Here is a 17,014-nt window from a genome sequence, read left to right as displayed (position 1 = left end):
AGCACACTTCGCACAATTCCAAGGGAAACAGGAAGCTTTGTGCAGTGCACATCTAAGGTGGTTTTATGCAATTGCCTGGGGGCTTCATCCAGCTCCTAAATACTTTTAAGTTATCTAGTTATATTTTCCTCTCGCACCATCACCTCTGATAACCAACCCTTCGAACTGTAGCTTAAATCCAGAAGACAATATTAATAGTATTATTATTTTACTTTGCATTTACTGTTCAAAAGCATTTATTTATATGTATTAGCTCATTGAATCCCTACAAAACATTCTGTAATTGTTTGGTAAATATTATTACCTTCATTTTTACATTTGAGGAAATGGAGAAATTGAGTCTCAGAAGGCTGAAGGGAAATATGATTAGAACCAACATTTTGAGCACCTGTTATGTGTGAGACCCATTACAAATGCCCACGTTCACAGAGCTAGTAAGAGTCAAAGCAAAGACTCAGTCCTGCTTCTCATGATAATTTTAACATGGCCTGCTTTCCATGACAAGCTAACCTACCTGCTGTTATTCATATACCTGAGAAAATGTTGCTTTGAATATGGGCACCAAATATTAGAGATTCTATTTTTCAAATGGTTGAAAAACAGCTGAGGTCAGCCTCCCAAATACAATCATGTTTTCATTCCAATCCATTAAGTGACCAAGCGATAAGATCTGAAGGACCTTTTTTAGAAATTTTTGTTGGGGATGAAGCTTATTTTTATTTATAATTCATCTGGGGAAGTTTAAGCCCTGAGAGGGATGAATTAACTCTGGCTTTGTGTATCCATCATCATCAAACTACCCCATGTAGATATTATGTTATTAAAATGAGCGTTGTGTGTGAGATCATTCTATCTTTTTACATTGTACACAAGGGCAAACTATTTAGAATAAATCAAAATGAATGTTAATGAAAGAGGAAAGAATATTCCTTTGAAGGTTTCCAGATACGCTAGTCTCGTTCTTTTTTCCTGGCTTCTCCTTGCTCCCTCTTTCCACTCTTGTGCATCATTTTGACCAGTCCAGCCTCCCGGTTTATTCCTTTCTTTCCATCTCAGAGTAGCTGTAATGGCAGCCTGGCTGCAGTCCAGGAGCCGTTGTTCTCTGAAGAAGATGTAGGAAGACAGGAACAGCTGTTGTTTTTCTTTTCTCAAGAAAAGAGCATCACAGACACTTAGAAACACTTTGGTTTCCATCCACTGTGTTTAGCACTTGATGTACAGTAGTATCTCTTTTACAACAGCTCCATTTTACAGATGAGAAAATGGAGATTAGAAAGCTTTAGTAACTTGAAATTGGGATTCAAACGCACATCTGATATCAACCCATGCTCTTAAATATGTAGCACTACCTGGCTGATAGAGTAAGGGATGGGGTATTTGTTTTCCTTTAGCATTTATATGTTACTATTGCAAACCACTTGAAAACTAGAATCAGGTTACATTATTCCTTTGTATCCCCCAGAATCTTGCACAATGTTGGGCATAAGTGTTCCAATTTCCCAAAGAAATAATTGCAAACCAGATCACCAAAATCTTGGCAAGAGGCGCATAACCTTGGTGTGCTGGACTTTTTCCAAAAGGAAGAGTATAATATAATGGATATCCAGTATTTTTCTAATCCTTTTCATACCGTCTAAACTCTTGGTGCCTCTCAAATTGTTTCATGCTTGTGGGCTTTTCCACCCGACCTTTTGTCTCAGTCCTCCTCCTCTGAGTCAGCTCAATCTTCGGCTCTTCTGTGAAGGAAGCATTCACTGATCTCTTGAGGTAGAGGAGACTACTCAGTAGTCTACTACTTTGTGGTCTACTACTCCTGGTATCCCACCTCTTCATAGCACTTAACGGAGGATATGTGTGTGTATATGTATGCATATGGGGAGGCCTGGGAAGAGTTTATTACCATCTAGTAGAGGAGACAAATATGTAATATATATCTCTTATCACTTCTGTGTAGATTTACATGAAATGTCCAAGGCACAGAGTGCTGCATCTCATGTGGACAAATATTTGAGCGCATGATAAACACTCAATAAATAATAACTTTTATATTAAACTAACAAACAAACCAGTTGCTGTTGAGTCGATTTTGACTCACGGTGACTCTGTGTGTCAGAGTACAACTGCAATCCGTAGAGTTTTCAATGGCTGTGATTATTTGGAAGTAGATCAACAGACCTTCTTTTGAGGCACCTCTGGGTGGACCAACCTCTATGTTATTAGCCAAGTACTTAACTGTTTTCTTCAAGGATATAATTTAATAAAGCATTACTCAAATTGCCCTGTTGGAATTGCCTCAAGATTTCATAGCTGTTCCTTGAAAAAATGATTTAATGGTCAAGTTAGTTTGATAAAATCCATATTGAATAAAGCTAAACTTTTTTATGTGTCCTTTAATTTTTCCCTTCAATATTTATCAGAACTCTTAATATACTGATGTGCATTGTGAATCTCCAAAAGTGAATCCAGTATTCAGCATTTCTCGATCTAATTTGGGCATCAAACTCTTTCTTCCCAGTATGCCAAAGAACACACTTTGGACACATTAGTTTTGTGGCTGAGAGTAGAGCATGACAGCAACCTCACCACATATTAAAAGCTTGATTTTGTGTTACCTCTTTAAGTGTTAGATTCCTCAACTGCAAAATGGGGATCATACTTAGGTCTCATCTGGTTGTTGGCAAAATAAAAAAGGTTTATGAAATGCCCAGAAGTTCTCAGTAGATGCTAGCAATTATTATTATTAATAGTAATACGACCAGGAGCTTAATATTCATCTTTGGATCCCTAGTACTTTGCACAGTACCTGACTTGAAGCTGAGTCGAATTCAGGCTATTGGCACACGGATCTGCTTTAAAATGTAGGTGTTTTAAAAAGGCTTTCCCACTACCTATAATGCTTTGCCCTTTGCTCAGTTTCTACCTAAAAAATCTGAGTCCATATTAGATCAGTCCAGTTGTGGCCAAGGTCCTGCCCCTTGTGTCTTTGTATAAAAAATAATAAAATAAGAATTGACATTGAACTAAATAACCTCTAGAGTTTATGCTCCTTCTAAAATTCCAAGGTAGAACAGAAATAATTCTTTCTCAACTTGCAATAAATGGAGTTTTTGTATTTTCTAACTGGGCTGATGAGTACAAAGAAGTTCTTATCACCCACCACAATGGGCAGTCCTTTTTCCTCTTTATTTTCCACGTAGACATGTCATTTTAAGAAAAGAACAACTGGAAACTGGTTTTATCAACTTTTTTGATATAAATAGATTTTACTTCTTTTAATCTGTTATTTAGGACCACTATATCGGTCATTATATATTACTATATAGCTCTTTAAACTAGAACTTTATATAATTTTGATACATCTCTGCCATCTCGATTAATGAGCAAGTGCAGCTGTGGGTTGGTTCTTTGTGTAGGATTAAGAAACTCAGATCTTGAAATATGCCGGATGTTTTATTTTCAAAGGAAACGTTCACACCTTGTGAAGTATTTATTTACAAGCTTCACAACAAAACAAAAGTTCCTAAGAAAACTTTCAAGGGGTATGGGTCATAGAAACTACGGGAGCACCGCAGCTTTCCCAACTTCACGGCCCAGAGAACGTTGCAAAAGAGGCACAGAAACGTTGATGCTGTGCTGGCTATAAAAAAAATCGTAGTTTAAGTTTATAAAGACCAATAAATTACAATGAGACTTAACAATCTTCAAGGCACAGTCGAAGAGAGATTCCTGCTTTATGTACTTTTCCTTGACCAACACACACACACACACACACACACACAGAGAGAGAGAGAGAGAGAGAGAGGAAGACGCACGCTTTTAAAAACATGTTCTAATATTAGTGTTTATAGAAACTTCAGGACTACTTTTGGGACTCTCACAAAACAAACATACAAACCATCTTTTACAAATAGAAAATAAACCTGATGATAGCTGTGTTGCTAGTGATACACCTTAAAATCATTGGAGATACTAGGTTTGGTGTTCTCAGTACTGATTAGTTTAAAATAAACCAGCATTTCAGCAGAATTTCTTTTACTTTTTTTCAAGGAACCAAGCTGTTAATCCGAGTGCCACCTAGTCGGGAATGGCCCCTCAGATCTCCTAGGACGCTTTTGCGTAAGGCAGCGCCACCTTTAAAGGCCCAGGACGGTTCCCGTGCAGTCCCTTTGAGCGGATTCCGGGTGGGGAAGCCGGAACCTCCCGCGGCAGGAGGTAGGCGCGCCCCTCCCCGCGCGCCGCCACACGTGGTTTCCCGAAAGGCCTGCGCGCTGGGTACAGGGCGCGGCCAGGGCGCGGGTTCCCTGTACTGTGCTGGCCGAAGCGGGTGAGTGAGGCGTTCTGTTCTGGGTGTCGTGCGGCTGCCATCCGTGCTACTGCTAATCCCGGGCTAGACAGAACTCGGGTGGGGCAGCAGGAGGCTTCCGCGCAACTGGGGATGGTGGGGGAAGCGCCCAGAGGAGAGGGCCCGGGAGGCGGTTCTGCGACCCCCGCGGATCGGCCCCCGCACTCTGTGCTGCCAGCAGCCCGGGTCTCCTTAGCCACAGAGCCATGAAGGGGGCGCAAGGCCCCAGGCACAAGTTAGCGTCTCTGTGGTGCCTTGCCTCTGATTCTGTCCCTTTAGTTTGTTTTGCTCCATTCCAAAATCGAAACTTAGAATGATTTCTGTTTCCCTATCATTTTTGTAGTCTCTTGAGATAGTTCTCAGGAAGGTGGATTCCTTAAAGACACACAAAGCTTTGCAGTTACCCTCACTTTTCACAATATGCAGAGTTTTTCTTGAAGGAGCCATCCAAAGAATACTGTGTTTCCTAGTCTACACAATTTGCTTAAATTCTTTTAAAATTATATGTATCTCATTATCGATAGCAACTAGTACTTTATTAACCCCCATCTCTTTCCTTCCTTCCTTCCCCTCATTTCCTCCTTTTTTTTTTTTTGACAGGCATGCATGTAGGAAGATTGGATTCTGTGAGGTCTGACACCACAGTAATCTGAATATATTAGGGAAATAGGTAGTAAATGGGTGGTGGTGATTTGTATTGGCTTGTTTATTTGCTGCTGTAACAAATTGTTTTACACCTAGTGGCTTAAAACAACACAAATTTCTTATAGTTCTGTAGGTTAGAAGTCTGACATGGGTCTCACTCAAGGCCATTGGCAGAACTAAGTTCTTTTTTGGAGGCTCTTGGGATAAATCAGTTTTCTTACCTTTTCCAGTAGATAACGCATGGGGTCACCATGAGTCGAAATGGACTCCAGGGCAGCTAACAAGAGGCTGACATTTTCCTTGACTTGTGGCCGTTGTCTCCATCTTGAAAGCCAGCAACATTGCATCTCTCTGGTCATTCTTCTGTAGTCAGTCTCACTCTGAGTTTTCTTTTGCTTCTGCCTCCCTTTTCACATTCGAGGATCCTTGTGATTGTATTGAGGAGCGTTAGTAGCTCAGTGGTTAAAGCCATTGACTGCTAACCAAAAGGTTCGCAGTTGAAAACCACTAGTGGTTTCGTGGGAGAAAGATGTGGCAGTCTGCTTCCATAGAGATTTACAGCCTTGGAAACCCTACGAGGTCGCTATGAGTCTGAATCGACTGGACAGCAGTGAGTTTGGTTTTGGTTCTGGATCATTGTTTATGTCGTACAATGGTTAAGTACTCAGCTGCTAACTCGGAGGCCAGTGGTTTGAACCTACCAGCTGCCCCACAGGGGAACATGGCAGTCTACTCCTTTAAAGATTTACAGCCTTGGAAACACCATAGGGCAGTTCTGTTGTGTCCTGTAGGGCTGCTGTGACTTGGAATCGACTTCATGCAGTGGGTTTGGGTTTGTGTCTACATTGGGCCCACTCGGATAATCCAGGATGGTCTCCATATTTTAAAATCAGCTGATTAGCAACCTTAATTCCATCTGCAAACTTAATTTCCCTTTGCTGTGTCATCTGACATATTGAAAGATTCTGGGAATTAGGATGAGGACATCTTTGTTTTTGTTGTTAGTTGTCTTGAGTTGGCTCTGACTCATAGCAAGTTCATGTATAACGGAACAAAACGTCGTTGGGTCCTAGGCCATCTTCATGATCTTTGATATATTTGAGGGGGCCATTATTCTACCTACCACATGAGTGCATAAAAGGAAGAAAATTACCATACCTCCTATTCATGCAAAACCAAAAAAAAAACAAAAACAAAACAAAACCCATTGCCATCCAGTTGATTCCAACTTATAGAACTACTCCATGGGGTTTTCAAGGCTATACTCTCTATGGAAGCAGAATGCCACATTTTTCTCCTTCAGACTAGCTGGTAGGTTCGAACTGCTGACTTTTTGGTTAGCAGCCGAGTGCTTAACTACTGGGCCACGAGGGCTCTTTCACTCATCATGCAAAGAGGGAAAGCATCCAGATTATAAATATGTCGAAAGAAGTCCTGAGGGTATTATGTGGTAGACCATTTATAGAAGTTAAATATATTGAGAACTTTATTACACGCTCATGAGAATATTGGCATTATCCTAAAAAACAGAAAGCAGCTAAATAATATTGCAGTTCTTGCCTTCTGGACATGTAGTAAGAGAACTTCATTTGTATGGGATGCCTGAGCAGAACAAATACTTGAGACAAGATACTGCATAATTCTACGCATGAATGTAAATACGCACTGTGGTGGGTGCTCTGGACTGACGCAAGGAACCCTCAAGTTCTTTACTGTCAAGTCATGGAAAATGACACAGGTACACAAATAATTATAGTATCCCAAAAGAGGTAAAAGAGGGAGCAGTAACATCTTCAAAAACTTGGGGGAAATTCGGCATGGACCTTAAAGAACGGTAGGATTTCATCAAGTGGAGATTACAGTTGGGAGGGAAGAAAGATTGTGACATGGAGGGACAGAAGGGAGAAGGGGGACTGTTTGAGTGTTCATTGTGGTCAGGGAGCTAGGTCGAGGAGCTGTCCAAATAAGACTGGAAAGAAAATTAGGGTTGGGTTGTGTGAGACCTTGGAAGAGTCCTAGTATGAGGATTCTGCATTTTTTGATGCAATGAGGAGCTGTTGAAAAATATATACAATAAACCTGCGAAAGCTGGAACTTGTGTAAGGTGGAAACCTGTCAGAGAAAGAAAACTCAAATATTTTCCACTGAAGCAAGTGATAGAAAAGTAGTAAGACTTCACCTTGTCAAAGGTGGAAAACTTGCGAGACCCAGAAAAACAAGGCAGTCCCGTTGAGTTCCAACTCTCACAGGTTTCTCTGTATGTGTATATATATTTTTAAATTTGAAACTATTTCAAACTTATGTGTATATATATTTTTAAATTTGAAACTATCTCAAACTTGCAGAAAAGTTGGAAGTACAGTACAAACAACTTTTCATTTTGCCTGAATTATTTGGCAATACCTTTAAAATCTAATGCTCCATTACCTTGGAATACTTGAGTATGTATTTTCTATTAAAAAAAAGCATTCACCGTAACTACAATTAAAAAAAAACAAAAAACCACCGCCGTCAAGTCAAGGCTGTAAATCTTTATGGAAGCAGACTGCCACATCTTTCTCCTGCGGAGCTGCTGGTGGTTTTGAACTGCTGACCTTTTGGTTAGCAGTCGATCACTTTAACCACTGCACCACCAGGGCTCCTTGTAACTACAATATAATTGTAAAAATCAGGAATTAATATTGATACATTGCTGCCATTTAATCCTCAGATCCCATTCAAATTTTGCCAGCTGTCTCAATAATATTCTTTATAGTCAGAGGATCCAGTTCATAATCATGCATTGCATTTAGTTATCATGTCTCTTCAGTCTCCTTCAATCTGGAACAGTTTCTCAGTCTTTCCTTGGCTTTCATGAACTTGACACTTTTGAAGAGACCAGGCTAGTTGTTTTGTAGAGCGTGCCTCAGTTTGAGTTTGTCTGATGTTTCCTCAAGCTTAGAGTCAAATGATGCATCTCAGTGCATCCTATCAGATAGTACATGATTTTGATTGATCCCATTATTTACATTCACTTTAATTATTTCATTATGGTGGTGTCTGCCAGGCATCTCCACTGTAAAGTTACCCTTTGAAATTAATAAGTGTTTTGAAACTAGCTATTCTTTTCCTCACACAAAATTTTAGTTTATTCATTTATTTATATCGGTATGTATTTTCAGTTTTCTGTTTCACTCAATGTATTTAATCATTACTGTCATTGTGTGTGTGGTACAATGGTTAAGCACTTGGCTGCTAACCCAAAGGTCAACGGTTCAAACCCACCAGCTGCCCCACGGGAGAAAGATGTGGCAGTCTGTTCTTGTAAAGATTTACAGCCTTGGAAACCCCACGGGGCAGTTCTGCTCTGTCCTGTAGGGTTGCTATGACTTGGAATCGACTTGGTGGTGTCTTAGTTATCTAGTGCTCCTATAACAGCAACACCACAAGTGGATGGCTTTGACAAACAGAAATTTACTTTCTCACAGTTGAGGCGACCACAAGTTGAATTCAGAGTGCCAGCTCTAGGGGAAGGCTTTCTCTCTCTGTCTGCTCTGGAAAAAGCTCCTTGTCTCTTCAGCTTCTGCTTTTTGGTTGTTTGGAGATCTCCATGGTGTCTTGACATCCATCTTATGCTTCTTTTGTTGCTTGTTTAATCTCTTTTGTATCTCAAAAGAGATTGACTCAAGACACACCCTACACTAATCCTGTCTCATTAACATAACAAGGCTAACCCCTTTCCCAAATGGGGTTATAACCACAAGCATAGAGGTTAGGATTTACAACACATATTTTTGGGGGACACAATTCAATCCATAGCATATGGCAACAGGTTTAGTTTTTTTCGTTCGTTTATTTTTATGCTTAAATTATTCTCAGATTTGGCCAGCGAGCACCTTGTCAAGGTTGATTCTCTGACCTTTTGATGTGTCCTGAGCATTCTTTGAATACTTCCTTGCTTTCTGGCACCACAAGATGTTCCAGGCTAATATTGTAATTTCCCTGCCCCAGCCCTGCTATCAGCCCTGGTTCCTTTTACTGGAGAATTGGTATTAGAAACCAAGTTCTGGGTAGTAGGCATGCTCATTGTTTCCAGGCCTTCTCAGCAGACAGAGCTAGGGAATGTATGTATGTTCATAGACGCAAATATACACAGACACATTTATATCTTTCCTTTCTCTCTATCCAGCAATCGTAAACCATGAGATTACACTGATATCTTCAGATAGTTCCAACCCACAGGATTCATTCTAGTTTTCTGCATTTCTGTGTTTGTAATTACCTTCTCTGACAGTGAAAAGTCTAACTCCTATTATCCTTCATATATTTACTTATATGATCAATACCCTGTATGTAGCTTTGGCCGATGGGAGCTCTTTCAGTTGATTCCTGTGTCCCTTTTAGGGGGGATACTTTTTTATTCTCCAGGCTCATCTTGTATATTTTCTGCCCCAGACCTAGAATGAGCCATTACTTCAAGGAGCTCTTGTTCCCTTTATTGGGGGAATAGTAGTAGAAACCAAGATCTGGTTGCTATGCAGGCTTTTTTTTTTTTTGACACTGCTGTGTTCACACTGGGTAAACTAAAAAAAAGAAGAAAACCAAACCCATTGCGGTCAAGTTGATTCCAACTCCTAGGTAGTGCAAATGATTTACATTCAACTACTAACCTAAGGGTTGGTGGTTCGAACTCACCTAGCAGTACCACAGATGTAAGGCCTGGGGATCTGCTTCTGTAATGATTACAGCCAAGAAAACTCTATGGAGCAGTTCTGCTCTGTAACACATGGGGTCACCATGAACAAACTAAGACATGACTAATTTTTGCTAGTTCTCTTTCTTTTTTTTAATGTGCTCTAGATGAAAGTTTACAACCACGTTAATTTCTCATTCAAAAATTTATACATATATTGTTTTTTGACTTTGGTTGCAATCCCCACAATGTAACAGCATGTTTCCCCTTTCCGTTCCGGTTTCCCTGTGTCCATTTGTCCAGTTCCTGTCCCTTCCTGTCTTGTCTTGCTTTTGGGCAGGAGTTGCCCATTTGGTCTCAAACATTTGATTGAACTAAGAAGCACATTCTTCACTTGTGTTATTTTTTGTTTTATAGGCTTGTCTAATTTTTGTCTGAAAAGTGGGCTTTAGGAGTGGTTTTAGTTCTGAGTTAGCACAGTGTCCAGGGGCCATAGCATTGGGGGTTCCTCCAGTCTCTGCCAGACCAGTAAGTCTGGTCTTTTTTAGTAAATTTGAATTCTGTTCTGTATTTTTCTCTCATTCTGTCTGGGACTCTCTGTTGTGATCCCTGTCAGAGCAGCCAGTGGTGGTAGCCAGGCACCATCTAGTTCTTCTGGGCTCAGGTTGGTGGAGTCTCTGATTCATGTGGTCCTTCAGTTCTTTGGGCTAATATTTTCCTGTGTCTTTGGTTTTCTTCATTTTCCTTTGGTCCGAATGGAATGGGACCAATAGATATATCTTAAATGGCTGCTCGCAAGCTTTTAAGATTCCGGACGTTACTCACCAAAGTGGGATGTAGAACATTTTCTTTATGAACCATGTTATGCCAGTTGTCCAAGATGTCCCCCAAGATTATGGTCCCCAGCCCCCAGCCCCAGCTACTCGGTCCCTTAAAGTGTTTGAATGTGTCTAGGAAACTTCTGTGCTTTCACTTTGGTCCAGTTGTACTGATTTTCCCTATATTGTGTGTTGTCTTTCCCTTTACCAGAGTTGACCCTTGTCTACTATCTAGTTAGTGATTTCCCTTGACCCTCCCTCTCCACCCTCATAACCATCAAAGAATTTTTTTTTCTGTGTGTAAACCTTTCCTTGAATTCTTATAATAGTGATCTTATACAGTATTTGTCATTTTGTGACTGACTTATTTCACTCACCATAATGCCCTCCAGATTCATCCGTGTTGCGAGACGTTTTGAAGATTCATCTTTGTTCTTTATCTTTGCATAGTATTCCATTGTGTGTATGTACCATAGTTTGTTTATCCATTCACCTGTTGATGGGCATTTACGTTGTTTCCATCTTTTTGCTATTGTGAATAGTGCTGCAGAGAACATGGGTGTGCATATGTCTATTCATGTGACACTCTTATTTCTCTAGGGTGTATTCCTAGGAGTGGGATTGCTGGATCATATGGTATTTCTATTTCTAGTTTTTTAAGGAAACACCATATAGTTTTCCAAAGTGGTTGTACCATTTTACATTCCCATCAGTGCATGAGAGTTCCAATCTCCCCACAACCTCTCCAGCATTTTTTATTTTGTGTTTTTTGGATTAGTACCAGTATTGTTGGGGTGAGATGGTATCTCATTGTAGTTTTGATTTGCAGTTCTCTAATGGCTAATGATCGTGAGCATTTCCTCATGTGTCTGTTTGCTGCCTGAATGTCTTCTTTGATAAAGTGTCTATCCATATTCTTTTCCCATTTTTTCTTTTTAAAAGTGCTCTTCATTTACTTTTGGATTAGCAATTAAAATACACATTTCTATTTCAAGATGACATTTAAAAATTATTCTAATATGACAGCAGCAAAAATATAATTCTACAATTACAAAAGAGTTAAATTGGAACCCATAATTAAGTTATTCGCATGTGTGTAAGTATGATTCTAAAATAAATACTACTTCTAAGCAGCTGTTACCAGCTTTTTAGGTTTAATTTAAACACACACGTTTTCAGTTGTGGGGGACAATATGTTATATTCCATCCACTTTTCTGAAAGGGTTCTTCAAGAGTCAGCTAGCCCTAGAAACTGAAGTACTCAACCAGTCCACAAGGCAGGCAGAAAAAAGTTAAATTAATTGGGGTACACAGCACTCTCACATGACATCCAAAGCATGTGATATTCTGCAGCAACTGGAAGGACTTCGGCATTGGCCTGCTGTCTTTTTTGGAACTAATTTCATCCTAAGAGTTTAAGAATGTGGGTATTTTATCGCTGTCAAGTGAATTTGGGAGGCAAGTTTCTTTTTGCTAACTTGACTCCCCTGATGACCTAGTGAGTGACCTAGGTACTAGCAATTTGGTCATTAGGCTAGTCAAGCCTGTAATAAAGAAAGCCTATATTCAAAACACTGTGTTCTTGTCTGAACCCACTTAAATCGTTTATTTTCAACATAAACATGTAACTTCAAAATGAGGTATCTAATCAAGCAACACTAACAAGACGAAGATAGTATGTCTTTTTCTAAGGCTTAGGTTTTGCCCAGTATTCCTGATACAAAGAATAGCCCATACCAATAGTCACTGCTCCCACAACAAAGCCTTGGGCTGCCACCCGCGTGTGGATCACGTGGGTGGACATTTTAGTATTTCCTATGCTCTTCAATTTGTATAATCCACATAAAACTATTGCTGCAAAACCCTCCATTCCAATGGGGACAAACAGTGCCTCTTCAGCTTTTCGGATAAGTTTGGATTCCTGATCTTCATCATAGGAAGAAAGAGAAACATCTGTGTTGGATGACATAGTGATTGGTTGAAGAATCTTCCACGAGCAACAGAAGTCCGTAAGCTCCCACCGGCTTCTCTTTGTGCATTTTTTAATTGGATTATTTGTCTTTTTGTTTTTGAGGTGTTGAAGTATTTTGTAGGTTTTAGATACTAGACCCTTATTGGATATGTCATAGCCAAAATTTTTTTCCCAGTATGTAGGTTCTTTTTTCACTCTTTTGGTGAAGTCTTCTGATGAGCATAAGTATTTAATTTTTAGGAGCTCCCAGTTATCTAGTTTATCTTCTGGGGCATTGTTAGTTATGGTATGTGTACTGTTTTTGCCATGTATTAGGGCCCCTAGCATTGTCCCTATTTTTTCTTCCATGATCTTTATCATTTTAGATTTTATATTTACGTCTTTAATCCATTTTGAGTTAGTTTTTGTGTATGGTGTGAGGTATGGATCTTTCTTCATTTTTTTACAGAATGGACCTCCAGTTATGTCAACACTATTTGTTAGAGACTGTCTTTTCCCCATTTAGAGGCCTTTGGCCCTTTGTCAGATATCAGTTGCTTGTAGATGGATGGATTTATGTCTGTGTTCTCAATTCTGTTCCATTGGTCTGTGTATCTGTTGTTGTACCAGTACCAGGCTGTTTTGACTACTGTGGCTGTATAATAGGTTCTAAAATCAGGTAGTATGAGGCCTACCACTTTGTTGTTCTTCTTCCATAATGCTTTACTTATTCAGGGCCTCTTCCCTTTCCGTATAAAGCTGGTGATTTTTTTCTCCATCTTGTTAAAGAATGCCGTTGGAACTTGGATCAGGATTGCATTGTATCTGTGGATTGCTTTAGGTAGTATTGACATTTTCACAATGTTGAGTCTTCTATCCATGAGCATGGTATGTTTTTCCACTTACATAGGTCTCTTTTGGTTTCTTTCAGTAGTGTATATAGTTTTCTTTGTATAGGTCTTTTATATCCCTGGTTAGATTTATTCCTAAGACTTCATCTTTTTGGGGGCTATTGTAAATGGTATTGATTTGATGATTTCCTTTTCGAAGTTCTCTTTGTTGGTGTAGAGGAATCCAACTGATTTTTGTATGTTAATCTTGTATCCTGGTACTTTGCTGAAATCTTCTGTTAGTTCTAGTGGCTTTCTTGTGAATTCTTTGGGGTTTTCTATGTATAAGATCATATCGTTTGTGAACAGGGATGCTTTTACTTATTCCTTACCAATTTTGATGCCCTTAATTTTTTTTTCTTGCCTTATTGCTGTAGCTAGGACTTCCAGCATGATGTTGAATCGAGAGTGGTGATAAAGAGTATCCTTGTCTTGTTCCTATGCTCAAGGGAAATGCTTTCAGTCTCTCTCCCTTTAGAATGATGTTGGCTATTTGGTATAAATGCCCTTTATTATGTCAAAGAATTATCTTTGATTCCTATTTTGCTGAGAGTTTTTATCAAGAATGGGTTTTGGATTTTGCCAGATGCCTTTTCTGCATTGATTGATATGACCATGTGATTCTTTTCTTTTGTTTTCTTTATGCGGTAGACTATGTTGATTGATTTTCTAATGTTAAACCATCCCTGAATACCTGGTATGAATCACACTTGGTCATGATGTATTACTTTTTTGATATGCTGTTGAATTCTGTTGGCTAGAATTTTGTTGAGAATTTTTGTGTCTATGTTCATGAGGGATACTGATCTGTAGTTTTCTTTCTTTGTGGTGTCTTTGCCTGATTTTGGTATCAGGGTTATGCTGGCTTCACAGAATGAGTTTGGAAGTATTCCTTTCTTTTCTATGGCCTGAAATAAGTTGAGTAGTATTGGTGTTAGCTTCTCTCAGAAAGTTTGTTAGAATTCTCCAGTGAAGCCATCCGGGCCATGGCTTTTTTTTTGTTGGAAGTTTTTATGTTTATTACTTCTTCAATCTCTTCTTACTGTTATAAGTCTGTTTAGTTTTTCTACCTCAGTTTGTAATCTAGAAATTTGTCCGTTTTCTCTAGTTTTCAAATTTGTTGAAGTACAATTTTTCATAGTATTCTGTTATTATCTTTTTTAGTTCAGTTGGGTCTGTTGTGATATCACCTGTCTCATTTCTTATTCAGGTTATTTGCTTCCTTTCTGTTTTTTTTTTTTTTTTTTTTTTGTCAGTTTGGCCAGTGGTTTGTCAATTTTGTTGATCTTTTCAAAGAATCAGTTTTTGGTCTTGTTGATTCTTTCTATTGTTTTTCTGTTCTCTATTTCTTTTACTTCTGCTCTAATCTTTATTAGTTCCTTTTTTCTGTTGCCTGAGGGCTTCTTTTGCTGCTCTCTTTCTATTTGTTCGAGTTGTAGGGTTAATGTTTTGACTTTGAACCTTTCTTCTTTTTTGATGTGTGTGTTTATTGCTTTAAATTGACCTCTAAGCACTGCTTTTGCTGTGTCCCCGAGGTTTTGGTAAGATGTGTTTTCATTCTCATTTGATTCTATGAACTTTTTATTACATCCTTGATTTCTTCTATTACCCAGTAGTTTTTGAGCAAGATGTTGTTCAGTTTCCATGTATTTGAATTTTTTTCCTTGTTTTTTCTGTTGATTTCAACTCTTATGGGTTTATGGTCAGAAAAGATGCTTTGTAGTATTTGGATGTTTTGGATTTTGTTAAGGCTTGTTTTGTGGCCTAAAATGTGATCAAATTTAGAGAATTTTCCATGTGCATTGGAAAAGAATGTATACGTTGCTGCTCTTGGGTGGAGAGTTCTGTATATGTCTGTGAGGATGAGTTGGTTGATTGTGGCATTTAGGTCTTCTGTATCTTTATTGAGTTTCTTTCTAGATGTTCTGTCCTTCACTGAAAGTGATGTATTGAAGTCTTCTACTATTATTGTGGAAACTGTCTATTTCTCTTTTCAGTGCTGTTAGAGTTTGTGTATTTTGGAGCCCTGCTATTGGGTGTGTATATATTTATTATGGTTATGTCTTCCTGGTGTATTGATCCATTAATCATTATATAGTGTCTTTCCTTATCCTTTATGGTGAATTTTGCTTTAAATTCTATTTTATCAGAGATTAATATTGCCGTTCCTGCTCTTTTTTGATTATTGTTCACTTGATTTATTTTTTCCATCCTTTGAGTTTTAGTTTGTCTTTGTGCCTAAGGTGTGGCTCTTGTAGACAGCATATAGATGGAATGTGTTTTTTTTACCCATTCTGCTTCTCTCTGTCTCTTTACTAGCGCATTTAGGCCACTTACATTCAGTATAATTATTGATAGGTATGAGTTTACTGCTGTCATTTTGTTGTATTTGTGTGTGTGGGGGGGTGTTGACAATTTCCTTGTTCCTCTTAATTTTCTGTGTTGAGTTCTTTTTGTTTATGAATTTTCTTTTCATCTTCTTCATTACTGTTGATTTTGTGTTTTCTGAGTCTTTAGGTTTTTCTTCTTTTGTGTTTTGATGGGTAGGTTTGTTAGCTTCCTTTGTGGTTACCTCAAAATTTACCTTTATTTTTTTAAGTACAAACCAGTCTTTTATTTTTTAATATCACCTTGACTTCCCTCCATATGGAAATTCTATGACTACACTGTTTATTCTCTTTTTTTTATTTTGACATTGTTGTCGTTTACATATTGACGTCTCTGGTTACCCATTTTTAGTCTTTCTAGCTTTGTTTTGTTTTTGTGAATTCTCTGCCTGGATTGGTATCTGGTTGATCTGTCCTGTGTCCTAGTTTTAGATTGTTGTCTGATGTTGTTAGTTCTCTAACCAGAGGACTCCCTTTAATACTTCTTGTAATTTTGATCTCATTTTTACATATTTCCTTAGTTTTTTTTTATCTGGAAATGACCTAATTTCGCCATTGCATTTGAGAGAGAATTTTGCTGGATATATAAGTCTTGGCTGGAAATTATTTTCCTTCAAGGCTTTTTATATGTCATCCCATTGCCTCCTTGCCTGCATGGTTTCTGTTGACTAATCAGAGGTTAGTCTTATTAGTTCTCTTTTGTAGGTGACTTTTCATTTATCCCTAGCTGCTCTCAGGATTCTTTCTTTGTCTTTGGTTTTGGCAAGTTTGATTTTGATATATTTTGGTGATCTTCTTCTGAAGTCTTTCCTTTTTGGGGTTCATTGAGCTTCTTGGATAGATATCGTCTTATCTTTTATGATATAAGGGACGTTTTCTGCCAGCAAATCTTCGACAGTTCTCTCTGTGTTTCCCATTATCCCCGCATGTTCTGGTACTCCAACCACTTGTAGGGTTTTCCTCTTGATAGTATCCCACATAATTCCTAGGCTTTCTTAATTTTTCTTCATTCTTTTTTTCTGATTTTTCCTCAAACAAATTGGTGCCAAGGGATTTATCTTCAGTCTCACTAATTGTGACTTCCATTGTCTTGATTCTGCTCCTATGACCTTCTGTTGAGTTGTCTAATTCTGAAATTTTATTGTTAATCCTTTGGATTTCTAGTTGCTGTTTTTGTATAGCTTCTAGCAGTGTGTTTATTCTGTCATTTTGTTCTTGTATTGTTTTCTTGACTACTTCTGTTGCTTTATGTGTGTGTTCCTTGGTTTGGTCTGTTTTGCCTGATCTCCTTCTTGGTCTCTTGGAGAGC

At 38.6% G+C, this 17,014-nt stretch overlaps 1 protein-coding gene and 1 pseudogene across 2 annotated transcripts in view; one reads left to right on the top strand and one right to left on the bottom strand.

The window, feature by feature from the left end:
* The first annotated feature begins 4,292 nt into the window (after positions 1 to 4,292).
* NMI (N-myc and STAT interactor) overlaps positions 4,293 to 17,014 on the top strand; it is a 33,293-nt gene continuing 20,571 nt past the window's right edge. Inside the window, exon 1 of the mRNA XM_004375434.2 lies at positions 4,293 to 4,324. The gene's annotated coding sequence lies outside the window, so the exon portion shown is untranslated. The remainder of the gene's footprint in view (positions 4,325 to 17,014) is intronic.
* LOC111820401 (HIG1 domain family member 1A, mitochondrial pseudogene) lies at positions 11,391 to 12,623 on the bottom strand (annotated as a pseudogene). The gene has a single exon (XR_002823945.1). The product of XR_002823945.1 is annotated as an HIG1 domain family member 1A, mitochondrial pseudogene (transcript).

The sequence above is a fragment of the Trichechus manatus genome, unplaced genomic scaffold, assembly GCF_000243295.1.
Source record: "Trichechus manatus latirostris isolate Lorelei unplaced genomic scaffold, TriManLat1.0 scaffold00036, whole genome shotgun sequence".
Lineage (NCBI taxonomy): Eukaryota > Metazoa > Chordata > Mammalia > Sirenia > Trichechidae > Trichechus > Trichechus manatus.
Note: the sequence above shows the minus strand (reverse complement) of the source record. Positions and strands in the feature narration are given on the sequence as shown.